The sequence below is a fragment of the Bufo bufo genome, chromosome 4 (genome assembly GCF_905171765.1).
Source record: "Bufo bufo chromosome 4, aBufBuf1.1, whole genome shotgun sequence".
Classification (NCBI taxonomy): Eukaryota; Metazoa; Chordata; class Amphibia; order Anura; family Bufonidae; genus Bufo; species Bufo bufo.
This window is the reverse complement of record NC_053392.1, coordinates 623725646-623747657: the sequence shown is the minus strand read 5'-3', so window position 1 is coordinate 623747657 and position 22012 is coordinate 623725646.

Below are 22012 nucleotides of genomic sequence, written 5' to 3'. Positions count from 1 at the left end.
TACTCGAAACAACGCAACAGGGCACACAGGTCTCGCATGGAGGCCCAGTCATTGGTGGTGAAGTGGGTCTGATCCGCAGTGCGACTGACCCGTGCGTGCTGCAGCTGAAACTCCACTATGGCCTGCTGCTGCTCGCACAGTCTGTCCAGCATATGCAAGGTGGAGTTCCACCTGGTGGGTACGTCGCATATGAGGCGGTGAGCGGGAAGGCCGAAGTTACGCTGTAGCGCAGACAGGCGAGCAGCGGCAGGGTGTGAACGCCGGAAGCGCGAACAGACGGCCCGCACTTTATGCAGCAGCTCTGACATGTCGGGGTAGTTGCGAATGAACTTCTGCACCACCAAATTCAGCACATGCACCAGGCAAGGGATGTGCGTCAAACCGGCTAGTCCCAGAGCTGCAACGAGACTTCGCCCATTATCGCACACCACCAGGCCGGGCTTGAGGCTCACCGGCAGCAACCACTCGTCGGTCTGTTGTTCTATACCCCGCCACAACTCCTGTGCGGTGTGGGGCCTGTCCCCCAAACATATGAGTTTCAGAATGGCCTGCTGACGTTTACCCCGTGCTGTGCTGAAGTTGGTGGTGAAGGTGTGTGGCTGACTGGATGAGCAGGTGGAAGAAGAGGAGGAGGAAGCTGAGTAGGAGGAGGAGGAGACAGGAGGCAAAGAATGTTGCCCTGCGATCCTTGGCGGTGGAAGGACGTGCGCCAAACAGCTCTCCGCCTGGGGCCCAGCCGCCACTACATTTACCCAGTGTGCAGTTAGGGAGATATAGCGTCCCTGGCCGTGCTTACTGGTCCACGTATCTGTGGTTAGGTGGACCTTGCCACAAATGGCGTTGCGCAGTGCACACTTGATTTTATCGGACACTTGTTTGTGCAGGGAAGGCACGGCTCTCTTGGAGAAGTAGTGGCGGCTGGGAACAACATACTGTGGGACAGCAAGTGACATGAGCTGTTTGAAGCTGTTTGTGTCCACCAGCCTAAATGACAGCATTTCATAGGCCAGTAGTTTAGAAAAGCTGGCATTCAGGGCCAGGGATCGAGGGTGGCTAGGTGGGAATTTACGCTTTCTCTCAAATGTTTGTGAGATAGAGAGCTGAACGCTTCCGTGTGAGATGGTTGAGATGCTTGGTGACGCAGGTGGTGGTGTTGGTGGTACATCCCATGTTTGCTGGGCGGCAGGTGCCAACGTTCCTCCAGAGGCGGAGGAAGAGGCCGAGGCGGCGGCAGCAGCAGAAGAGGCCGAGGCGGCAGCAGCAGAAGAGGTAGCAGGGGGAGCCTGAGTGACTTCCTTGTTTTTAAGGTGTTTACTCCACTGCAGTTCATGCTTTGCATGCAGGTGCCTGGTCATGCAGGTTGTGCTAAGGTTCAGAACGTTAATGCCTCGCTTCAGGCTCTGATGGCACAGCGTGCAAACCACTCGGGTCTTGTCGTCAGCACATTGTTTGAAGAAGTGCCATGCCAGGGAACTCCTTGAAGCTGCCTTTGGGGTGCTCGGTCCCAGATGGCGGCGGTCAGTAGCAGGCGGAGTCTCTTGGCGGCGGGTGTTCTGATTTTGCCCACTGCTCCCTCTTTTGCTACGCTGTTGGCTCGGTCTCACCACTGCCTCTTCCTCCGAACTGTGAAAGTCAGTGGCACGACCTTCATTCCATGTGGGGTCTAGGACCTCATCGTCCCCTGCATCGTCTTCCACCCAGTCTTGATCCCTGACCTCCTGTTCAGTCTGCACACTGCAGAAAGACGCAGCAGTTGGCACCTGTGTTTCGTCATCATCAGAGACGTGCTGAGGTTGTATTCCCATGTCCTCATCATCAGGAAAAATAAGTGGTTGTGCGTTAGTGCATTCTATCTCTTCCACCCCTGGGGAAGGGCTAGGTGGATGCCCTTGGGAAACCCTGGCAGCAGAGTCTTCAAACAGCATAAGAGACTGCTGCATAACTTGAGGCTCAGACAGTTTCCCTGATATGCATGGGGGTGATGTGACAGACCGATGGGCTTGGTTTTCATGCGCCATCTGTGCGCTTTCTGCAGAAGACTGGGTGGGAGATAATGTGAACGTGCTGGATCCACTGTCGACCACCCAATTGACTAATGCCTGTACCTGCTCAGGCCTTACCATCCTTAGAACGGCATTGGGCCCCACCAAATATCGCTGTAAATTCTGGCGGCTACTGGGACCTGAGGTAGTTGGTTCACTAGGACGTGTGGCTGTGGCAGAACGGCCACGTCCTCTCCCAGCACCAGAGGGTCCTCTAACACCACCACGACCATGTCCACGTCCGCGTCCCTTACTAGATGTTTTCCTCATTGTTCCCGTTCACCACAATAAGAAAAATATTATTTGGCCCAATGTATTGAATTAAAATTCAGGCCTTTTTTTACAGACACCTAACACTATCTGGCTATCTATTTAGGTACCGTATTACACTAATACAGGCACACAAGTAATGACAGATTTAGCTGAATATAAATGTGAGCCCTATTATTTAGGCGCTGTGTGACAGATATACGTTTACGGACAGAATTAGACTTCTATCTGCACGGTAGCGTGTGTGTGAAGTTCTTGAGAATGACCCTATCAGCACCTTGAATCTAATCTACCCTTTTAGGGATAGATTTAAAGTAGGCCTGATACAGCAGAAACCACTAATTTTGAGAATTGCAAATTTGGGAATTGTTTTTCAACCCAGAACAAAAACTGTGCTTTGACGGACACTAAATATAACTTGACCAGCTAAAGCAATAATGACAGATTTGGAGGAATATAAATGTGAGGCCTATTTTTTTGGCGCTGGGTGACACAGGCTCAACTTGCCCCTGATGTAGTATATGGCCAAAAAATAACCACACTATCGATGGTTAAATACACTTGGTGATAGCTCGTGCTGGCGCACCACAAGTCACAAAATGGCCGCCGATCACCCCAGAAAAAAGTGATATAAAAACGCTCTGGGCAGCCTAAAAACAGTGAGCAATTGAATAGCAGCAGTTCAATGATCCACAGCTGGAGATCGATCACTGAATGAAGTCTTTTGGAGGAGTTAATCTGCCTAATCTCGCCCTAACGTCGCAGCTGCAACCTCTCCCTATGCTTGAATCAGCAGAGTGACGTGCAGCGCAACGTGACCCAAGCTTATATAGAGGCTGGGTCACATGCTGCACTGGCCAATCACAGCCATGCCAATAGTAGGCAAGGCTGTGATGGCCTCTTGGGGCAAGTAGTATGACGCTTGTTGATTGGCTGCTTTGCAGCCTTACAAAAAGCGCCAAGAAAGCGCCGAACACCGAACCCGAACCCGGACTTTTATGAAAATGTTCGGGTTTGCTCATCCCTAGTTCTGCCCCATTCAACTTCTGGGTCTCCAAATTGTCCACATGGCCAGAGCTTGCCCTGTATGCCTTGGAGGTGCTGGCCTGCCCTGCAGCCAGTGTACTCTCTGAACGTGTATTTAGCACGGCAGGGGCGTCATCACAGACAAGCGCAGCCGCCTGTCCACAGCCAACATGGACAAGCTCACCTTCATTATAATGAACCAGGCATGGATCCCACAAGACTTGTCTGTACCTTGTGCAGAATAGGCATTTATACCACCATCAAACATACATTCTTGTACTCAAGTCAAGTGCAATGATTCTTTGTTTTCTTTTTTTTTATTTGTCCCAATATTTTGGGGGCTACCTACCCCAATAAAAAATAAAAATAAACATTGTTGGCTGCCTCCTCCTCCTCCATAACGGCCTCCACCTACAACACCACATTCACCGCCTCCTCAACCTCCGACTCCATATCCACCTCCTTCTCCGAGTTGCAGGTTAATAATTTGTAATTTTTCTGTATTTTATGTTAAAATACAGAAAAATTGCCGAACTGCCAAACCCGAGCATCCAGGTGTCCGCTCAACTCTACTTCTAAGGTTCACGTGTGGGGTATGTATGGTGTAACTGAGATCTTGGGCACTGCCATGTTTTTTAACCCTGTACACTCCCTTTAAGGGGAGCGTTCCTCAGACCCAACACCTGCCAAGAGCAAAGAATGAGGGCATAGACTGATTCTATGTAAATTCTTTTCTGCGGAAACCTAAAAAAAATATATCAGAATTGATGTGACGTCCTGAGTTGCTGATACAAGAGCGTCGCCTGATACCGTTTACTAGAGGCACCGGCGAAATGACGCCAATGATAGCGAGAACACCCTTCCTGCAGAACAATGGAAGTCAAATCCTAATTCAATTGTGTTCCCGTATTAGGTCTTATCTATCAGATTGGGTGCTATTAGTCGCTTTCTGACACCTTCCTCCCCCCCCCCCCCAAAAAAAAAATATCTCTCCATCTAAATGCAAATGCTGCCGGCTCTCATTGTTGGTAATGGAGAAGAGCTGCAGAAATGTCAGCGCAATTACAATAGGCACTCGCTATTGGAGGACCGTGACGATTTATTTTAGCGTCCGCACTTGAAGGGATTATCATTCTGCTGGAATCGGAACATCTGATTTTCTGCGGTGAAGGCCTCGGCTGTGCTATTCTTAGAACTGGAGCGACTGTATCCGGGGGTTGCACTGACAGATGGCGCTACCGTAGGTGCCATAGGTAAGTACCTGTCAAACGGGGCAATGGCCATACTGACACAATCTCACATTGAAACATTGATTACATTGTGATTTTGGCACATCAAAACTGAAAGAAGTTTCTGGGTTTTAATCTGTAAAAAAAAATAAAAAAATCGACATCTTTCTCACGATTTTCACGATCTTTGCTTGCTGTCAGTGAAGGAGAACACTCAATCCTGTGCATAGCTAGTCCAGCTCTCAGTGGATACAATTGTATCCAGTCTAAACAAACAAACAAACAGCCCGAACTCCAGACTGATACAATGTTGCAAACTAGCATTTGTGCAGTTGATGTGGGAGGGATTAATCCTCTGTAATCCTCTGGATAGGTCATCAATATCAGATCATCAGGGTCCGACACCTGAGACCCCGCCTCTTCCTAGGCCACGTGATGTCACCGTATACTGGTCACGTGGTCTAGTTGCAGCTCAACCCCATTCAGTCAATGGAGCTAAGCTGCAATACCAAGCACTGCCACTATACGATGTACGGCGCTGTGCTTAGTAAGGTGGCGGGAGCCTGCATCGCTGACCCGAGCTTGGCGGCTCCCCGGAACGGCTGATCGCGGCACGGCCGGGACTCGGACCCCCACTGATGTGATAATGATGACCTATCCTTTAACCCCTTCCTGCTGCTCCAACATAAAATTACGTTGGCGGTGGGGGGTTCAGAGATGGGGCTCGCTCACAAGAGCAGCAGGCACCACAGCTGCCGGGTACCTGCTGTTTTAAACAGCGGACACCAGGGGCTAATGTTAGGCGATTGATTATAACGTCAATCGCATGCACTTAACCTCTCAGATGCCGTGGTCAAATGTAACCATGGCATCTGTGAGGTTAAAAACCGGGAGTGCGCGCTCTCAGCCATGCACAGGCTACCCCTAGCCGGATGTAGTGTGCGGCAGCCTCTGTACTCCTGAGTGGTACACAGCTGCCGCGCATAAGTTCCTATGGAGAGACTGCCTGTGGCTCCATAGGAACACAGTGTAAGCGCTCAGTGTCCGTACTGCGGACCGTAAATGGCCGGTCTGCAATATTCGGGCACTGGCCGTGTGCACTTCATGGTACGGATGCAGACCCATTGACTTGAATCGGTCCGCATCCACAAGAAGGGACTTCACCTATCTATTTTTGCGGTGCGGACGGTATATTGTGGATCGCAGACTCATTCAAATCTATGGATCCACATCCGCAAATTGGCTTCGCACCCGGCAGGACCGATATTTGCGGACGTTAGAAAGTACAACTTGTCCCGCAATAAAAATTAGCCATCATATGGCTATGTGAATGGGAAAAATTAAAAGTTATGGCTTTGGGAGGGCTGGGAGTAAATGGGAAAAAAACAAAAAAAAACTGACTGGTCCTGAAAGGGTTAAGCTCACAGAGCATTGTGTAGACTGGATACAATTGTTTCCAATGAGAGAACTAGCTATGGACAGGTGTACTGTCTCTGAATGTAAACAGGAGTGTTCTCAATCACTGACAGCAAGCAGAGATCCTGAAAATTGTGAGGAACTGAACCCACAGAGAACTGCTAGGGAGTAGTGTTGAGCGAACTTGTGTTTTAAGTTTGGGGTCTAAAGTTCGAGTTCGGGTTAGCGAAGTAATCGTGTTATGGATTCCGCTACCACGGACCATAACGGAATTTAGAATCCGACCATAACGCGATTCTTCGATAACCCGAACCCGAACTTTAGACGCCGAACTTAAAACACAAGTTCGCTCAACCCTACTAGGGAGGTGTAGAACTTCTCATGTATGCAGAGCTTAGGCCTTATGTCTGAAACACTAGGAAGCTGCTTGAAGAAAGTATCCTTCACGTGGTTCAGGGAGGTTATTCTGCGCATCCTTTCCGGGGAGCCCCCTCCTTGTCCTTATGACATTGGAGCTTGTACTTCCAGTAAGACCTCATCAGAGGCGCCTCCTCGGCTGCTGTCTCTGGAGCTCGGAGGATGTGCGGTTTTCTGCAGGGAGGTGAAGCCTGTTTGATTAGAACTTGATTGCAAACCCATAATCTGAGAGAAGGTGCGGACGGCAAAAGCTGCAGCGGACGCAATATCTGAACAGTCCCAGGAGTGGGCAGAGAATAAGCAATGAATCATAAGAGAATTTCCACTGATAAAGGGGGTTTGTAGCCACTGCTGGGACCTAATCTGCATCTCACAGGACCAGAGCCAATTCTCGGATTAGTCGCTTTCTCTGGGTCTGAGCCATTACAGGCAATGGTTGGAAGGAACAAGGGAAGCAACTGGACAAAACCTTCCATGTGACAGGACGAATAACAAAGTCCCAGGGCAAAAGTCAGAATGACTAAGATCTCTTTCACAGCGAGTTTTCCGTCGGGGTGCGATGTGTGGAGCAAACGCGGAGCATCCGCACTGAGTCCGGATCCATTCATTTCAGAGGGTCTGTGCACATGCAATTTTCACCCATCATTTCTGCGTCCAGGAAAAATCGCTGCATGTTCTATATTCTGCGTTTCTTACACAGCCCTGGCCCCATAGAAGTAAATGGGGCTTCCCTGAACAATTTGGTGTTACCACTTCTTCACCCTGCTACTATCTCCAATTGGCTAACCTGTCTATGTATGTATGTATGTAATAAAAAATAGTCTCATGCAGCACTTTACTTGGGTACCCTTAGAGCACATCCTAAGCACAAGCCGAGGGCGGCTTGGTTTTAAGTAAGGGGGAATGTAACACCCAGAGTGGTGTTACCACTTCTTCACCCTGCTACTATCTCTAATGGGCTAACCTGAATGTCATCTGTTTTATTAAATGTAATTTGCCTAGTGCCTCCAGGTTTCGCACATCAGCGCCCAATTTTCCCCCTTCTCAGGCTATGCGAGAACCCCCTTTTGCTCAAAGGGTTCTCATCATAATTGCTGCTATTACGTGTAGCGAGGCCCCTTTGCTCGCTTTGTTCCACTCTCCCGGCACTCCCCAGACTTCAGACCGCAATGTCTGATTGTTCTGTCATTCGATAATCCAGGATTCGAACTACAGCTACGGTATGTGCCGTTCAAATCCAGTGGTAATAGCTCAGCACAAACACCAGGCAGGCTGCATGTAAGTTCAAACAGGAATCTCTCATTTATTGAATGCACACAACCCACTTTTATACACAAGAGTTTGAACACCCCCGCCAAACAACCACTTCCTATTGGTCAATTGTAAAGTCCTCTCTAGTCCTCACTCAGGTCCTCTTGGCCATGCAAACAAGGACTTGAAACAGGGTTCAGCAGGGATTGGTCCGATAGCTTGACTGGGCGGGCGGATATGTGTGGCCATGCAGAGAAGTCCAAGGAGATAATTAAATTACCTAAGCAAACAAACAGAACAATGTCATCCTTCCAGAACACTGAGACGTTTGGAGGGGATTATCCTAAAGACAACTGAGAACAATGAAACAACCACAGAGTGATTCGAACCAAAGACAGGGCGGAGGACCCACCACTGTGTAATATAATCAAGTAAACATGGTTTAGTATTCCAAGGACCATGACAGTTTGCATACCCATGTGGATTACAAATGACTTTGGCACTATTTGTTCCAGTTTGGTGCACTTGATCCGCCAGCATTAAAGTAACAGACTGTAATGTGAATTTGATTGCACTATGTTATTGCATTATATATTTGCACTATTTTTTGCACCAATGTTTTACCGTTTCAGCAACGTTCAAGTATTTAGCCCATTGTCTGGACTCTATTTTAGGTACCGCAATGTGATCCTGTGCACTACAAATGGACTCTGGACTTAATGTAGTTAGCCAGATAGATAGCAACTTACTTTATCGCTCATATGGACTGCCTCTGAGGACGCCAATGTAGAGTCACAAGCAGGTCTAACACCGTTAAGGATAACCCTGCTGCTTAAAATGTGTGTGTAGAGGGATTAACCCTCGTGGGAGTTCTGGGAGAGAACCGGCTCCTCCTCCTAGTTTGGTGTGTCCTAAGGCTTAGTGCGGAGCATTATGGATATGTATGTTTAGCTACCTGTTCAGTCATCAAGGTGACGAAGCGTAAAGCATTATTCGGTCTTGGTGCTAGGAAGGGATTACAGGATGAAGCCACCCTTCTATTTGCAGTCGTCTCATAGTATCGTAGAGGGATTACAGTACATGAGACTCCCACGCTCCACATACAACTGTGGCCACGTCATGGAGTATTTGAGCACTTTGTGCCGTCTTTTTGGTTCTCTGGTTATCACCGAGAAGGGCAAACTGTAAATAGACACCCTACTCATATGGGCAGGAACCTAGTGGTAGCCGTTTCTATGTCTATGTATGTATGTAATAAAAAATAGTCTCATGCAGCACTCATACTTTACTTGGGTACCCTTAGAGAACATCCTAAGCACAAGCCGAGGGCGGCTTGGTTTTAAGTAAGGGGGAATGTAACACCCAGAGTGGTGTTACCACTTCTTCACCCTGCTACTATCTCTAATGGGCTAACCTGAATGTCATCTGTGTATTTCTATCCAGGTCCTTTATATGGTGCAATGATAATATTTCTATACAACTGTTTTATTAAATGTAATTTACCTGGTTCACCAGCAGGTGGCAGCAAATATGGCAGAGCTGTACCTAGGTAGAATGGAGCTTTCCATTCCATTCTAACCCCCTCTGTGGAGAAGTGGGCTAGCCCTATTTCCTGCAGGAAGGGTGGGGACCAGTTAGTTACAGTCTAGTTTACCCCCTGCTAGGGGAAAGGTGTGCAGGGGCAAGTCTCTGCTGGACATGCCCACGCCAGCCAGAGCACTTTAAGCTCTGCAGGCCATGGAAGCCAAAGCTTGAAGCCTCAGGAGCCGGGAGGAATGTTCCCTGTCAGACTACAAAGTGAAGTACAGCATACAGAAGAAGCTGAGTTATACAGCCAGCCTGTCAGTACAGCAGAGTCAGAGAGAAACAGATGTAGCAAAGTGGAGTTTGCCTGCCAGTTTCATGCTAAAGCCTGCTGGAACCAAGACTGTAAATCGTTTTGAAAAACGTTTATGAAAAGTAAAGCTGCCATTGAACTTCATCTCAAGGTCTGGACTCAATTATTCCCCCTATGTATTGCTTCGGAGCCAAAGCCTGGGGTCCAGCGGTATTCAGGTAGGAGCACCGTGACACACATAAAGAGACATTTTAGACCGCACTATACCACTCGGCATTTCGTACACCTGGGACGCGTGATACAGAGGGCCCTATGGGGAGGCGCCCGTTGCAAATGCATTGCGTTCAGATCATTTGTGTGAAAGGGGCCTAAGGCCTCTTTCACACGAGTGATACGCATTGTGTCAGTTTTGTCTGCAATTGTGTTCAGTGATTCCGTTTTTTTTTCACGCGGGTGCAATGAGTTTTTGATAAGTTTTTCATGCACGTGAAAAAAAAACCTGATGAATAGCAATCTACATCTCCAATCAGTAAAAAACGCATTGCATCCGGACGCACGGAAGCCCCATTCACTTCAAATGGAGCCAGAACTGCGTGAGAAACGCAGAATATAGAACCTGCTGCGATTTGTTCCTGAACGCAGAAATGATGCGTGAAAAATGCATGTGCACAGACCCTCTGAACTGAATGGGTCCGGATTCATTCTGGACGCTCTGCGTTTGCTCCACACATCACATCTGGATGGGAAACTCGCTCATATGAAAGGGGCCGAAAATGCTTTTGGATGTAGTTATGTCGTTTTGGAAGCCAAAGGCAAAGAGTCAAATTCTCTCTTTTTTCTAATCTACTTTTTGTTTTTGCTTCAAAAACTGCACTAAAAACTGAAGGGAAACTGTCATGTGTGAAGCTGGTCTTGGACTGGAGTCGCACATGTAGAAAATAATTTTCTCACCCTATGTTCCTATGACAACTCTTCCTGTCTCTGACAGCTAAGTATTATCATATGGGTGAAAATTCTTCTCATGCAGGATATAAAAGGAAAATACTGATCTAATTGGTTAATACTAGTGTTGAGCGCGAATATTCCAAAAACTAATTTTTTCCCCGAATATCGGCACTTCGAGAATTCGCGAATATTTCGAATATAGTGCTATATATTCGTAATGACGAATATTATTATTATTATTATTATTTTTATCCAATAGCAATAACACAATTGGCCATTAGGTGGCAGCGTTACCACAATGCTGGTGACAACATGCTCATATGCAATGCCCATCGACATCCTGCATGAAGGAATAGGACTCATGTGCTGTGTATGTAAGATGGGAAAGGACATACAGATTCAGGGTCTGGAATGACATCGGGTCAGGCCTTCAGCTGCACACATCAGGCACCTTCCATTGCAGGAATGCTGCACTGTGCCGTATCTAAGTAGTAGTATCACACAAAGCCTACGCTAAAATAATTGCAACACGCAGTGAGAAAAAAGAAACGTCTGTACAGAAACCAACATAGTAGTGCTTGAAAAAACACCACAAACCAGTACTGAAATAATACCACCAAGAGGCATAATCTGATACTTCTGGACCCAGTGCAAAATGATAAAAGGACCCTACACCAACAATAGATTTTTGTCATAGGACTGCTGCCTTTTTATTTTGCTTAGGGGCTTTGAACCCCAGTCACCAGGGCTTGGGAGCATCTGCATCCTCTGCATGCCCATACCTGCCCCTATACTGTGCCATAACACCATCATAGTGACCAACACACTGTACACTGACCTAATAGTTCCTTGCTCTGCCCAAATACCAAATCTATATCGTGCAAAAATAGCAGCCGCATTCAATGGCCAAATAGTACCAAGAAGTTCACAAATAGCACCATACAGCGCCAAAATAACAGCACCATACAGCGCACACATAACAGCACCATACAGCGCACACATAACAGCACCATACAGCGCACACATAACAGCACCATACAGCGCACACATAACAGCACCATACAGCGCACACATAACAGCACCATACAGCGCACACATAACAGCACCATACAGCGCACAAATAACAGCACCATACAGCGCCCAAATAACAGCACCATACAGCGCCAAAATAACAGCACCATACAGCGCACACATAACAGCACCATACAGCGCACACATAACAGCACCATACAGCGCACAAATAACAGCACCATACAGCGCCCAAATAACAGCACCATACAGCGCCAAAATAACAGCACCATACAGCGCACACATAACAGCACCATACAGCGCACAAATAACAGCACCATACAGCGCCCAAATAACAGCACCATACAGCGCCCAAATAACAGCACCATACAGCGCCCAAATAACAGCACCATACAGCGCCCAAATAACAGCACCATACAGCGCCCAAATAACAGCACCATACAGCGCCCAAATAACAGCACCATACAGCGCCCAAATAACAGCACCATAGAGAGCCCAAATAACAGCACCATACAGCGCCCAAATAACAGCACTATACAGCGCCCAAATAACAGCACCATACAGCGCCCAAATAACAGCACCATACAGCGCCCAAATAACAGCACCATACAGCGCCCAAATAACAGCACCATACAGCGCCCAAATAACAGCATCATACAGCGCCCAAATAACAGCACCATACAGCGCCCAAATAACAGCACCATACAGCGCCCAAATAACAGCATCATACAGCGCCCAAATAACAGCACCATACAGCGCCCAAATAACAGCACCATACAGCGCCCAAATAACAGCACCATACAGCGCCCAAATAACAGCACCATACAGCGCCCAAATAACAGCACCATACAGCGCCCAAATAACAGCACCATACAGTGCCCAAATTACATCACCATACAGCGCCCAAATAACAGCACCATACAGCGCCCAAATAACAGCACCATACAGCGCCCAAATAACAGCACCATACAGCGCCCAAATAACAGCACCATACAGCGCCCAAATAACAGCATCATACAGCGCCCAAATAACAGCACCATACAGCGCCCAAATAACAGCACCATACAGCGCCCAAATAACAGCATCATACAGCGCCCAAATAACAGCACCATACAGCGCCCAAATAACAGCACCATACAGCGCCCAAATAACAGCACCATACAGCGCCCAAATAACAGCACCATACAGCGCCCAAATAACAGCATCATACAGCGCCCAAATAACAGCACCATACAGCGCCCAAATAACAGCACCATACAGCGCCCAAATAACAGCACCATACAGCGCCCAAATAACAGCACCATACAGCGCCCAAATAACAGCACCATACAGCGCCCAAATAACAGCACCATACAGCGCCCAAATAACAGCACCATACAGCGCCCAAATAACAGCACCATACAGCGCCCAAATAACAGCACCATACAGCGCCCAAATAACAGCACCATACAGCGCCCAAATAACAGCACCATACAGCGCCCAAATAACAGCACCATACAGCGCCCAAATAACAGCACCATACAGCGCCCAAATAACAGCATCATACAGCGCCCAAATAACAGCACCATACAGCGCCCAAATAACAGCACCATACAGCGCCCAAATAACAGCACCATAGAGAGCCCAAATAACAGCACCATACAGCGCCCAAATAACAGCACCATACAGCGCCCAAATAACAGCACCATACAGCGCCCAAATAACAGCATCATACAGCGCCCAAATAACAGCACCATACAGCGCCCAAATAACAGCACCATACAGCACCCAAATAACATCACCATACAGCGCACAAATAACAGCATCATACAGCGCCTAAATAACAGCACCATACAGCGCCCAAATAACAGCACCATACAGCACCCAAATAACATCACCATAGAGAGCCCAAATAACAGCACCATACAGCACCCAAATAACAGCACCATACAGCGCCCAAATAACAGCACCATACAGCGCCCAGGTAACAGCACCATACAGAGCTCAAATAACAGCACCATACAGCGCCCAAATAACAGCACCATACAGCGCCCAAATAACAGCACCATACAGCGCCCAAATAACAGCACCATACAGCGCCCAAATAACAGCACCATACAGAGCTCAAATAACAGCACCATACAGCGCCCAAATAACAGCACCATACAGCGCCCAAATAACAGCATCATACAGCGCCCAAATAACAGCACCATACAGCGCCCAAATAACAGCACCATACAGCGCCCAAATAACAGCACCATACAGCGCCCAAATAACAGCACCATACAGTGCACACATAACAGCACCATACAGCGCCCAAATAACAGCACCATACAGCGCCCAAATAACAGCACCATACAGCGCCCAAATAACAGCACCATACAGCGCCCAGGTAACAGCACCATACAGAGCTCAAATAACAGCACCATACAGCGCCCAAATAACAGCACCATACAGCGCCCAAATAACAGCACCATACAGCGCCCAAATAACAGCACCATACAGCGCCCAAATAACAGCACCATACAGCGCCCAAATAACAGCACCATACAGAGCTCAAATAACAGCACCATACAGCGCCCAAATAACAGCACCATACAGCGCCCAAATAACAGCATCATACAGCGCCCAAATAACAGCATCATACAGCGCCCAAATAACAGCACCATACAGCGCTCAAATAACAGCACCATACAGTGCACACATAACAGCACCATACAGCGCCCAAATAACAGCACCATACAGCGCCCAAATAACAGCACCATACAGCGCCCAAATAACAGCACCATACAGCGCCCAAATAACAGCACCATACAGCGCCCAAATAACAGCACCATACAGCGCCCAAATAACAGCACCATACAGCGCCCAAATAACAGCACCATAGAGAGCCCAAATAACAGCACCATACAGCGCCCAAATAACAGCATCATACAGCGCCCAAATAACAGCACCATACAGCGCCCAAATAACAGCACCATACAGAGCTCAAATAACAGCACCATACAGCGCCCAAATAACAGCACCATACAGCGCCCAAATAACAGCACCATACAGCGCCCAAATAACATCACCATACAGCGCCCAAATAACAGCACCATACAGCGCCCAAATAACAGCACCATACAGCGCCCAAATAACAGCACCATACAGCGCCCAAATAACAGCACCATACAGCGCCCAAATAACAGCACCATACAGCGCCCAAATAACAGCACCATACAGCGCCCAAATAACAGCACCATAGAGAGCCCAAATAACAGCACCATACAGCGCCCAAATAACAGCATCATACAGCGCCCAAATAACAGCACCATACAGCGCCCAAATAACAGCACCATACAGCGCCTAAATAACAGCACCATACAGCGCCCAAATAACAGCACCATACAGCGCCCAAATAACAGCACCATACAGCGCCCAAATAACAGCACCATACAGCGCCCAAATAACATCACCATACAGCGCCCAAATAACAGCACCATACAGCGCCCAAATAACAGCACCATACAGCGCCCAAATAACAGCACCATACAGCGCCCAAATAACAGCACCATACAGCGCCCAAATAACAGCACCATACAGCGCCCAAATAACAGCACCATACAGCGCCCAAATAACAGCACCATAGAGAGCCCAAATAACAGCACCATACAGCACCCAAATAACAGCACCATACAGCGCCCAAATAACAGCACCATACAGCGCCCAAATAACAGCACCATACAGCGCCCAAATAACAGCACCATACAGCGCCCAAATAACAGCACCATACAGCGCCCAAATAACAGCACCATACAGCGCCCAAATAACAGCACCATACAGCGCCCAAATAACAGCACCATACAGCGCCCAAATAACAGCACCATACAGCGCTCAAATAACAGCACCATACAGCGCCCAAATAACAGCACCATACAGCGCCCAAATAACAGCACCATACAGCGCCCAAATAACACTACCTTACTGTGCACAAATAACACAACTACACAGTGCCTAAATAATTAAACCATCATACATTGGACAAATAACTACACCGTAGGCTACTTTCACACTTGCGTTTTTTGCGGATCTGTCATGGATTTGCAAAAACGCTTCTGTTACAATTATGCATCCGTCATGAACGGATCTGTTTGTATTATGTCTTCTATAGCCATGACGGATCCGTCTTGAACACCATTGAAAGTCAATGGAGGACGGATCCGTTTTCTATTGTGTCAGATTGTGTCAGTGAAAACAGATCCGTCCCCATTGACTTACATTGTGTGCCAGGACGGATCCGTTTGGCTCCGCTTCGTCAGGCGGACAACAAAACGCTGTAGGCGGCCTCCAGAGCGGAACGGAGACTGAACGGAGGCAAACTGATGCATTCTGAGCGGATCCTTTTCCATTCAGAATGAATTAGGGCAAAACTGATCTGTTTTGGACCGCTGAGCCCTAAACGGATCTCACAAACGGAAAGCCAAAACCCCAGTGTGAATGCAGCCTTACAGAGTGCAACACGAGCAGACAGCACCCACATACCAGCACCATACAGTGCACAATTAAGAGCACCATACATTGGACAAATAACTACACCTTATAGAGCACAAGAAAACAACCATACAGTCCACAAATACCACCATACAGTGAACCAATAACACCACTATACAGTGCCCAAATAGCATCACCAAACAGTATACAAATACCACCACCAAACAGTGCACAAATAACACCACCAAACAGTGCACAAATAACACCACCAAACAGTGCACAAATAACACCACCAAACAGTGCACAAATAACACCACCAAACAGTGCACAAATAACACCACCATACATAAATCAGCCTAAAAACAGAGCTATACAGGGTCTAAATAACCTACTGAACATCCCGATAAGCCTTGGGTGCTGGGTCACTGATGGCGCCCCCTTCAGCAGACCGGTCCTGATCCCAATTTATATGCGTTTGTAAGTGCGTGTGCAGGAAATGAACCCATCTCGTTAGATGAAACATTCGTCTCGACTTCTTGTTTACTTTCCTTATAATGATATAAGTAGTGAAATAAACAAGACAAAGTTCAGCGCGAACTCCAAGAGACGAAGGGAAAACTGGCAAATTGCAATAATTTCTTACTGCCTTCTAATCAAAATGAAGACAGTCGATCTAATTAAAACAGCACAGCATGTTATCACGTTGTGAGCAGCTAATTTATCCTGCACCATCTCAGGATCACTCTCCTTCTAAACACCCAACATACGGCGAAGTCTAACCGAGGAGAAATACTCCACCAGGAGACAGCTGCGCCAATTATTTCTAATGTTCTGCTCTGGAGTTCGAGAAAATCTCACAGAAATGTTCTGAGGTGCATAGGTCACAAAACAGTGAGCGCCTCAACTGAGCGTCTCCAGGCCCCGACAGCTGTCACCCAGCTTTCCTAGAGTGCTGACCCCAACTGTCTCTTAGATGAGATGTCAATCATGTAACACCAATATGGGCCCTTTTGAGACAGTTTTTTTTAATATATACAGTATATGCTAGTGGTTCCCTTTCTCCATTTATTCATTTCCCTCTAATTTTCAGTTTACAACCTAGTTTCTCCTGTGTCAGTGTCCCAACCAGTAATTCAGGCTGGATCTGTGTGCCCAGGATGCTGCTGCCTTCAATAGGCCTCATATCATCTCTCTGCTACAATCAACAGGGATAGATCAAATAGTGAACAGGATCAATGACTTAAAGGATGGAAGATACTTCGGCCCATAAACCTGCCATTTACCTTACTGCCCCCTCCTGTCCCCCAATTAACACACAGAGACATCTTCTTGGGAAAAGAGCCTTCTCGGCCATTTTATTCAACAACATTAATTATCACTTAACAGAAATACGTAATAACACGCATAACATATCAATTACCATAACAATTACCATAACATCTGAACCATTGAATAGGATCCTAGAAGGCAACAGGTAAGCTGTGTTCTCCACCATTCACCTCCACTTGTCATATCGCCTTACCCTCGGCCGCGGTCACCGACCCGAGAGCACCGAATACTCCAAACTGTAATTAGTCTCCCCTGTAGGCCCATCTGCCCAACAGGAGCCCCATGCACAAGCTTACCGAACCTCCTGAGATGCACACTCCACCTTGGCATGCACCTCTTAAACTTATCATTGCCTTCCAGGACCCTCCATTACCACGCCACAACAAACCCTTTAACCCCCAGCCGATATACCGGGCGGGCGGGAAAAAACTTCCTGCTTCTTCCACAAGCGCCGTCTGATAAAAACTCCGCCCCCACTCCCCTCATATACTGCCCGGGAAATCCATGACCAAGACCCCTCCCCACGACCTAACCTTAACCCTCAACTGCCTAACTTCCCCCCAAGTCAAAGAGCACTATGCCAAGGCTGTGCCTAGCTCCGTTGCTCCCATGACTTAAAGGATGGAAGATACTTCGGCCCATAAACCTGCCATTTACCTTACTGCCCCCTCCTGTCCCCCAATTAACACACAGAGACATCTTCTTGGGAAAAGAGCCTTCTCGGCCATTTTATTCAACAACATTAATTATCACTTAACAGAAATACGTAATAACACGCATAACATATCTGCCCAACAGGAGCCCCATGCACAAGCTTACCGAACCTCCTGAGATGCACACTCCACCTTGGCATGCACCTCTTAAACTTATCATTGCCTTCCAGGACCCTCCACTACCACGCCACGAACGACCATAGGAGACACCTCACATATGGGAGTCCCGCCACACCCGAAGAGCCGTCTCCAGACCCTCCTGAATCCCTAAGGCCCACATATCAATACCCACCTCATTCAGGTGAACACCATCAGACCTAAGGAACTGAGGCGATGCCGCCTCCAGCTCTCGGTGCCGCACCACAATTCCACCATGGCGCCTCACAAAACGTCCAACCTCCCTATTAAGCTTAGCCCGGGCCTTGTTAAGACGGTCAACCGACCTCGCAAAACGCCAGACTCTCCGAGCCACCACCTCGGACCAAACCACCAACACACCCGGCACATACGACCACAAACGCAGGAGATCCAGCTTCATATCACGAATCACCTCCCTAGTACTGCGAACACCCAGATCATTCCCCCCAACGTGCAATACAACAATATCAGGTGACCTATCCAACGAGACTGAAGCATGAAATTCTGGAAGCACCCTACCCCACAAAAGGCCCCGTATGCCAATCCAGCGCACTTGCATGTCAGCCGGGTCGAACCCCAATTGCCGTCCGTTCCTCCGCACGTCCGCCCGCAATGCTCCCCAGTACATGTAGGAATGTCCGAAGATCCAAGCCATACAAGCCGACCCTGTAAACACATAAAATAAAATAAAAAATAATAAAAAAAACTAACTCACCGGTCAGCGTAATAAAATACCGTATAAACAACTGAACATTGTTCCCCTTGGCACTCACAACATGTGGGGACAAACATACGACTGATAACACCTAGATTCCCACCGGCCAATAGGTTTAATGGCCTCCTCCCCCAGGCCCCATCTGGCCGCCTCCGTTGCCGCCCCAATCCTAAAGGAATGGGACGCAAAGTCCTGTGCCGGATAGCCCGCTGCAACCAAACACTTCTGAAAAACCGCAACAAACTGATACCTCGACAATGCCGACCCATCTACATGCATCAACAACGAACCCACCACATCCGGCCTAACCACCAACAACTCCTCCACACACCTGACCGGACACAAAACCGACCCAAGCAACGGGCGCAGTATAATAACCACCCCTTTGCCCTCCTGATCCGTCTTAGACCTACGCAATACGCAACGCAAAACCCCCCAGAAAAACACACATCCTGCCGCAACAAACCTCCCCCACACGACCGATTTCCCGACACCAATTCAGATACTTTGAATGCCCCAAAAAAGGCCAAGGAAAAAGCAGCCCTAAACAAACAAACCTCATAAGGCGTCAAACACACCACACCAACCATCTCCCACAACGACTGCAACACTGCCCACGAAACCGGCCTACGGGTGTCCTGCCGCGCGGCACTTCACCTATAACCCTTCAAAGCTTGCCTAACCAGAAAGCAGTTAGACACATCCATAAGACCCCGCAACCGCAACCAAAAAGTGACAGCCGCCACTCGCTTGGAAACCACCGAAACAGACACCCCCGAACTATAAGACAAACCGATAAAATATACCAACAGCATCTGAAAATCCTCCACTACCTCACAACCCCCCACCTGATCCAGCAACTGCTCCCACTGGGACCACACCGAAGAATACGCCAACCACGTACTCCTACTCACGGACCGGCGAATCAAGGCCACGTTCCAGAGCCACTGAGGACATGATAGACCCGTCTCGTCAGCATCCGGCACCAGCCCGCGAAAACGATCCCACTGAAAGCGAGAAAGTGAATCAGCAATGTCGTTATCAACACCCGGAACATGCACAGCCACAAAACAAGCATTCAACCACAAGCCACTAAGCAATAAATGGCGAAGCAAGCGCAACATCGGGGGCGAATTAGCAGACTGACTGTTAATCGCCTGAACCACCCCCATGTTGTCACAGCAAAATCTCACTCTTTTATTCCTGAGCACGTCCCCCCACAACTCAACCGACAAAACGATCGGAAACAATTCCAACAAAACCAGATTCCTCAAAAAACCTGCCTCCACCCAAACATCCGGCCAGGCACCTGCGCTCCACTGCCCCCCACAAAAGGCCCCGTAACCACAAGACCCCGACGCATCCGTACACAGCTCCAAATCAACACTGGACACAGGCGCCTCCATCCACACCGAACGCCCATTAAATTCCTCCAGAAAACGCTCCCACACCAGCAGGTCATCCCGAACCTCAGATGATAATCGCAAAAAATGGAAAGGCCTCTGCACCCCAGCCGTCGCCATGGCCAAGCGCCTGCAGAACACCCGGCCCATTGGCAGAATTCTGCATGCAAAATTCAAGTTCCCTAGAACTGCCTGCACACGCCGCAACTGCACCTTTTTCGCCCTCCTCAAGAAAGCAATATCATCGCGCAAATCCGCCACCTTCTCATCCGGCAACCGGCACTCCATGGCCACACTATCTATCACTATACCCAAAAATTTCACAGAAGTCGCCGGACCCTCCGTCTTTTCCGGCGCCAACGGGACACCCAAACGACCAGCTATGCTCTCCATCGTGTGCAATAACACCGAACAAACTCGCGACCCAGCAGGTCCCAGAAACAAAAAATCGCCAAGATAATGTAAAACGAAAGTCCAACCCGCCTCCTGCTTCACCACCCACTCCAAGAAGGAAGCAAACTTCTCAAACAAAGAACATGAAATTGCACAACCCATCGGCTGACAACAATCAACATAAAAACTGCCCTCCCACTTAAACCCCAACAAATGAAAACTATCCGGATGAATGGGTAACAAACGAAAGGCGGCCTCTATATCCGTCTTCGCCAACAAAGCCCCTTTTCCAAAACGACGCACCCACCGAACCGCCTCATCAAATGAAGTATACAAAACCGAACAAAGCTCCTCAGCAATACCATCATTAACAGAACTACCCTCAGGAAACGACAAGTGGTGTATGAGCCTAAACTTGCCCGCCTCCTTTTTAGGGACCAAACCCAAAGGTGACACCCACAAACCTGACAACGGGGATTCCGCAAATGGGCCAGCGACCCTCCCTGCCGCGACCTCCTTACCAATCTTCTCCGCCACCACGTCCGGCCTACGCAAAGCCGATGCCAAGTTACGAGGAGCCGCCACCGGACTAACCGAAAAACACGGGATCCGAAAACCATCCCTGAAACCAACGAACAACAAAGCCGCTGCAGCCCTATCTGGGTACCTCTCTAACCACGGCACCATCTTTTCCACCTTCACCGGCGTCACCCCTCTTCTGCGCCCCATCAACTCCTTTACCTCGCCCCCGCTTGAAACACTGTGACAGACTGTGCGCCCCACCACATCCGGAACACTCATGCTTGAACCGACAGTCAGCGAGATATCTGCAATAACCTTCATTGAACTGCCAGCAGCAACCCTTCTTTTGCCCGCCACCAGGCTTGGATGCCGAGGGAGCCCCGGCTGCCCCACGCAAGGACTGATGACCCACCTTCGGAGCAGCCATAAGCCGCATCCAAAGACCGATATCTTTGTGATCCCAACGAATACTCGCCCGGACCGCCATTCGCTGACGAAATTTCTCGTCGTACCTCAACCATGCCACACCCCCATATGTCCTATAGGCCTCACCAATGGCGTCCATGTAACAGAAAAGAGCGGAACAGTGTTCCTGCGCTTTTTCCCCCACCACACTTGCCAAGATGGCAAAAGCCTGCAGCCAATTCAAATACGTCCGCGGTATCAACCGATACCGACGCTTCTCCTCCTCCTCCTTTTTGGACTCATCAGGCCTAACCCTATCCAAACTAAACTTTTCCAACTGGAGCAAAGAGAATATCTCCACGTACTCGTCCCTCCAGATCTTCTCCTTAACCTCCGCCTTCAAATGAGCCCCCAGCGGCCCCTCAAAACAGACGTAAACCTCGCCCATAGCTGCGTCCGCCAACCGCACCTCGTCCCCAA